Genomic DNA, 5975 nt, shown 5'->3' with positions numbered 1-5975 from the left:
AAAAAAAAAAAAAGAAAAGAAAAGAAAAGAAAACATTCATAATGGAACAAAATTCTTTAAGTGCTCACAATCAGCACAGAAAATATCTGGTTATATTACTTGCTTTTCAATGGATATTTGTTGTTTTATAATAAGATCACACACTTATTAGTGAACATGAGACTTCTTTCTGGGCCCACTTTGGTGTGTAGCCTAAAAAGCTGAGGGTGCAAATGTTAATGTAATCTCAGCTTTTCTTTGGTAACAATTCTAAAATTGTCTTACAACTTTTTACGAGTACAGGTATCACAGGTTCACTAATCCTAAATCCATCATCTGAGGGAAAGGGAAGAGAAGAACAAGGTGACAGAAGCAATACATATCACTGTGGCCTGGAGCTTTGGTCCCAGCCTCCATCCTATAAATATAGATCCAGGGTTCTAGAATTAGAGCAGAATCACTATTCCCAGCCTCTGTGACAGAGGCAGACAGGTGACATGTAGCACTGCTAGCACTCTTCTTCAGCTTCTTGTGTTCGTAACATCTCTACATGCCTAAGTCAGTGTACGTGCTACCATCTGATTCCTTCCTGCAAAATCTTTCAGTTTTAAATCTATCTACCCAATCTTGACTATGGCATTTTTGTGTGTGTTACTATGTCAAGATCAAGCTATCTGAATTTGAAAAGTCAAAATATTCTCAGTTTTTGAAATAAAAAATTGGAAGATTACTGATAACAAGCTCTTTATACATAACAGCTGCTCACAAGTAAATATTGACTAGATGAAAATCAACATGAAACAAAGTGTACTATTTTAAAATATAAACGGAATTGAGACTACAATTACAGGTTTTCTAGGTTACTTAATCAAGTTATAAACAATGTACACATTCCTGAGTATACTCCATTGTGGTGAAATAGACTTTTTGGAATTTATCTGAATTCAACTTAAAAGGTGTTTCTTCCCAAGAAACTGAACTGAACTTTACTGTCAAATGTGCTTGATCAAATAGGAGAATTCGGTTCATAAAATGGATTCATTGCAAACTTATATGTAAGTCATAGACATCAGTAAAGAAGTTCTTTATTTCATCTTCTTGCCTTACATCATGAAGCATAATAAATCTCATGTCCTGCAGTGACAAATGCAGACACAAACCGCTCATTGAACTTGTCCACAGTTTTCAAGTACATGTTGTTCAGCAGTCACATGTTCTCGTCTACAAGGTCGAGAGCAGCATAAACTATGAATTGGTTCAGATGATGATGATCATCCTCAGATTCTGCTTTCCCAGCTGACAAAAACTCCATTTGAAAAACTGGATTATCATGGTGGCCAACAATTACAAAGTAGTAGCTTCCAGACATTGTCTTTGCTATATGGCTCATGCTGCGAAACACCGACAATGGAAACACCCAGTCAGTTCGAGGGAGTCCCCTTTTTGATGTCCCTTGCAGTGCACAATGGCCGCAGCTTTAGGTAATCATATGGCTTCCAGTAAGGCTAAGATTTCTTCCTTGTTCTTAATATCCTTCCCAGCTGAGGTCAAAAGACCCCCTTTCCTTGTAGATTGCCTCATTTACATGGGCAGTAGCAAAGGTATACTGGCTATCAGTGTAAATGATTATAGTCTTATCTTTTGCCCATCTTAGGGCTTGGATTATGATGATAAATTTCTTTTTTGGGGGCTGATGTCTCTTGATTAAGGGACTGGGACCATATGACTCGATCCATGGTGACCACTGCCGCCCCCAGGTACCTGACTCCACTTTGCATGAAGCTACTTCCATCGGTGAACAGGATTTCATCAGCTGGAGGAAGTGGGGTGTCCTTTAAATCTGGTCAAATGGACTAGATTACATCTACCACATCAAGAGTGTAGTGGATGGACTCCTCAGGATCATCATCTGGTAGCAGGGTTCTGGAATCAGGGCCTCAGACTTCTGGAAAATTAATTTGAGGCTGATCTAGTAAAAGGGCTTGGTATTGAGTTAGCTGGGATTTCAACATCCAGTTTTTGGGTGTGGCTCAGAGAAGCATCTCTACTGCATGAGGTGCAGTGAGAATCAGTTCCTACCCCAAAGTCAATTTGTCAGCCTCTTTCACCAATATGGCTGTAGCTGCCACTGCTTGAAGACAGGTTGGCCACCCCACTGCTACTGAATCAAGTCTCTTTGATAAATAGGGCACAGGCCATTCCCGTGGTCCCAGGGTTTGGGCTAGGACCCCTTTTGCTATGCGTTTTCTTTTATCAGTAAAAAGATGGAAAGGTTTAGTGATGTTGGGAAGGGCCAAGGCTAGAGTCAACACTAAAGCCTGTTTTAAACATTCAAAGGCCACTTGTTCCTGCTCAGTCCAGCTCAGGGACTAGGAATCCCCAGTGAGCATGTAGAGGGGCCTGGCTATTTCAGTGAATCATGGAATACATAAGCAACAACAACTTACTGCCCCCCAAAATTCACATACCTCCCTTTTGGTCTTTGGTGGAGGAATACACAAGATTGCCTCAATGTAGCCTTGGGAGAGAGTCCACTTTCCCTCCTGAAGGCAACATCCTAAGTAGGTGACAGCCTGGCAACATAATTGAGCCTTTTTAGCAGAAACACAATAGCCTAAACCTTGTACTGCTTCCAGGAGGTCCTCAGTAGCCTTTTTACAGGTCTCTTTCTCCTCTGAGGCAAGGAGGAGATCATCAACATATTGGAGAAGAGTACACTCAGGGGGCGCCATGCAAAACCCTTGCAGACCTGAGCTTAAGGCCTTGTCAAATAAGATAGGTGAGTTCTTGTAACCCTGATCCTCATCCAACTTAGCTGCCCTGAAAATCCTTCCTCAGAATCAGTCCATTCAAAGGCAAAGACTGGCTGACTTACAAGAACAAGTGGGATGCTAAAAAGTGCATCTTTTAAGTCCAGCACAGTGTAGAAATTATGGTTTGGGGAGAGGAGATTCAATAAAGTATATTGGTTAGGTACCATTGGGTGTATGGTTTCTACCCACTTATTCATCTCCCTTAAGTCCTGGACTGGCTGTTATTCATTTATCTCCCTTTTTGACTGGGAGCAAGGGAGTATTCCAGGGTGACTGGCAGGGGACTAGAATCCCTGCCTGGTGCAGTCTGCTGATGTGCACTGCAATGCACCTCTGAGCTTCTAAGATCATTGGGTAATGTTTTACTAGAACTGGAGTGGCTGTTGTGAGCAGTTGTACTACCACTGGAGGGCAATGTCTAGCTGATCCCAGAGAGTTACCTTCTGCCCCAGACTTGAGGGAAGCAGGATTGCAATTCTGCCAAATAAGAATCCCTTTGCCTCTGTCTCTGACCCTTGCCTTCCTGTAGAAGATAGGCTTTTTTAAGGGGACAGGTCACAAGGATTTTAGAGTAGGGTGGGGCCTTGTGGCTTTGGCAATTGGTTGAGAAGAAGGCTTCTTCTTCAGTAAATGAAATAGTGGCCTTGAGCTTCCACAGAAGGTTCCTCCAATAAGAGGGTATGGGCATTCCAGGATAACTGAAAATGAATGAATCACAATGCTCCTTCCCAAGTCCACAGTCCTTTCTGATGTACAAGAACAGGAAGCTGTCCTCCCTGTTGCTCCATGAATGGTGGCCTTTTTCTCTGTAAGGGGTTCCATAGGTTTAGTCCAAACAGAATAGTCCGCACCAGTATCAATTAGAAAATCAACAGATATGCCCCCAACTTGCATAGTAACCGTGGGCTTTTGGAGGCCAATTGGAAATGAGCCCCAGTCCTATCAATCCTCTGGATTTAAGACCTTTTCTTCTTTTTGTTCATCCTTTGGGCAACCTCTTGCCCAGTGTCCTTTTTCTGCATTTTCTACATTGGTCTCTAGCCAGTGGGGGTCTCTTTTTATTCTTATATAGCTTTTCTTTCTTATTAACTTCTTCCATAGTAGCTACCATGACTTCAGCAATTTTCATGGCCTGTCTTCTATGGTGTCCCTCCCACTGAAGACTTTTTGAGCAACTTCTAATAACTGGAACCTATTAATTCCCTCGAATCCATTTAGTCTCTGAAGTTTTCACCTAATGTCTGCAGCTGACCGAGATACAAAATCTGTATTGATAGCTTTCCGATTTTCCTGGGCATCAGAATCTATGGGGGTGTATTCTTGATAAGACCCACATAAACATTCTAGGAAAGCAGCTGGGGACTCTTGGGGACCCTGTATAACCTTAATTACCTTTGACAAATTGGTGGGTTTCCAAGCTGCCACTTTAACTCCAGCCAGTAAAGTGCCACAAAATGTGGTTAATGCTTCGATCCCTCCAGTAGTATTTGGGTCCCAATCTGGACATATGGAGGAGAAAGTTCTGTTCACCCAATCCTGATTTTATTCCAAAGTCCCTTTCCCTGGTCTTTTTTTTTTTTTAAGAGGTTTTTGCTATAGGGTATGTGCGCTCACCAGACAGACAAGAGAGAGAGAGACAGAAAGCGAGAAATCACCTCCACCACCTCCCCCCCTGGGGAGATGGCAATGTCACAATCCCTTCTCCTCCATTCTCCTCTCGGGATCTTGGGCACACACGCACACACACATGCCTGGCGTGAGTTTTAAGCCACCAGGTGTGGGACTCGAACCATGGTCAACTACGTGGGAGTCCAGCAACATAGCCATTACACTAACAGCTGGTCCCAAAAACCAAGCCACCAGGTCTGGGACTTGAATCGTGGTCAGCCATGTGGGAATGTCCAATGCCTTAACCAACACGCCACCTGCTGGCCCCTCCTTTCCCTGATCTTAATAAGATTTTTCCAGCCTCTCCCTTTATTCTTTCCCTTTCCTCTGGGATGAAAAGGGTAAACAAAAGCTGCTGGCAATCGTCCCAGGTTACTTGGTGGATATAAAAGACTGATTCTAACAGGTCAATGAGGGCTTGAGGCTTTTCAGAGAAAGGCAGATTTTGAGTCTTCCAGTTGTAGAGATCATTGGTAGAAAAAGGGACATACACACTGTAAGGGTGACCCCTATATCCCCCTTCTGTTGGAGGGGCTTCCCTTAAGGGCAACAAACCTCCTGAGGAACCAGGGCTTTGATCCCCCTTGTTTCCCTGAATCTACAGGTGAAAGATGGCAAAAGAGAAGCTGTTACCTCCTGCGGTGTGGTGTTTCATTGCCCTCTTCAGGTCGATACCTGCTAGGGTTATAAGGGGGAGGAAGATCCAACTCCTTGGGGTCTGGCTGCAGGATAGCGGGCTTTTGTTTCACTTTTTGAGGCACTTCTTGTGACCCAATTACAAGAATACAATTCCCTATTCTTTTCTTTTTTTCTTTCTGAGAGGTTTTTGTTATAGGGAGCATGTACTCACCAGAAAGACAGAGAGAGACAGAAAGCAAGAAATCACCCCCCCCCCAGGGGAGTTGGCCATGCTGCAATCCTTTCTCCTCCATTCTCCTCTTGGGATCTTGGACATGCACACAGACATGCCCAGCGTGCGTTTAAGCTGCCAGGTCTGGGACTCGAACCGTGGTCAACTACACGGGAGTCCAGCAACATAGCCATTACGCTAACTGCTGGTCCCCAATTCCTTGTTCTTAAAGCACAATTTCTCAGCCAGAGTAGAGGCCTCTGGACTAAAGCTAGCCATCGGTCAATATAGGGGTATTGGTCCAGGTCCACCTTATTCACCTGTGACAACTTTCCAAACAGCTTGTACCTCCTTGATATCAAAGGACCCTGTGTCTGTCCATCCTACTCCAAAAGTGGGCCATTCAACCTCACATAGGGTTCTTAACTTCTGCTTTGAGGGTTTACTACCATAATCACACCCTTCTATGAAGGCCTCATTAAAGTGCTGCAACATGCAGCTCAGAAGAGTTTTAAGAGAGCTGCTTTTGCCTCCTATAATTCTCAAATGACAGTTAAACAACTGGGTCTTGATGAATCACTGGACACCCTTTATTCCAACTGTACTCTTCATTATAGCAAGGTGACTTTTGATGATAGTATTGGCATTGTAGGAATCGCCAATTT

The 5975-nt window shown here is 43.5% G+C and overlaps 1 pseudogene; it reads right to left on the bottom strand.

Moving 5' to 3' along the window:
* Nucleotides 1–954: 954 nt before the first annotated feature.
* Nucleotides 955–1373, bottom strand: LOC102479525 (trafficking protein particle complex subunit 2-like; annotated as a pseudogene).
* Between the last annotated feature and the right edge of the window lie 4602 nt (nucleotides 1374–5975).

This window comes from Tupaia chinensis, unplaced genomic scaffold, assembly GCF_000334495.1.
Source record: "Tupaia chinensis unplaced genomic scaffold, TupChi_1.0 Scaffold138910_1, whole genome shotgun sequence".
NCBI classification, from domain to species: Eukaryota; Metazoa; Chordata; class Mammalia; order Scandentia; family Tupaiidae; genus Tupaia; species Tupaia belangeri.
This window is presented reverse-complemented; position numbering and strand designations above follow the sequence as displayed.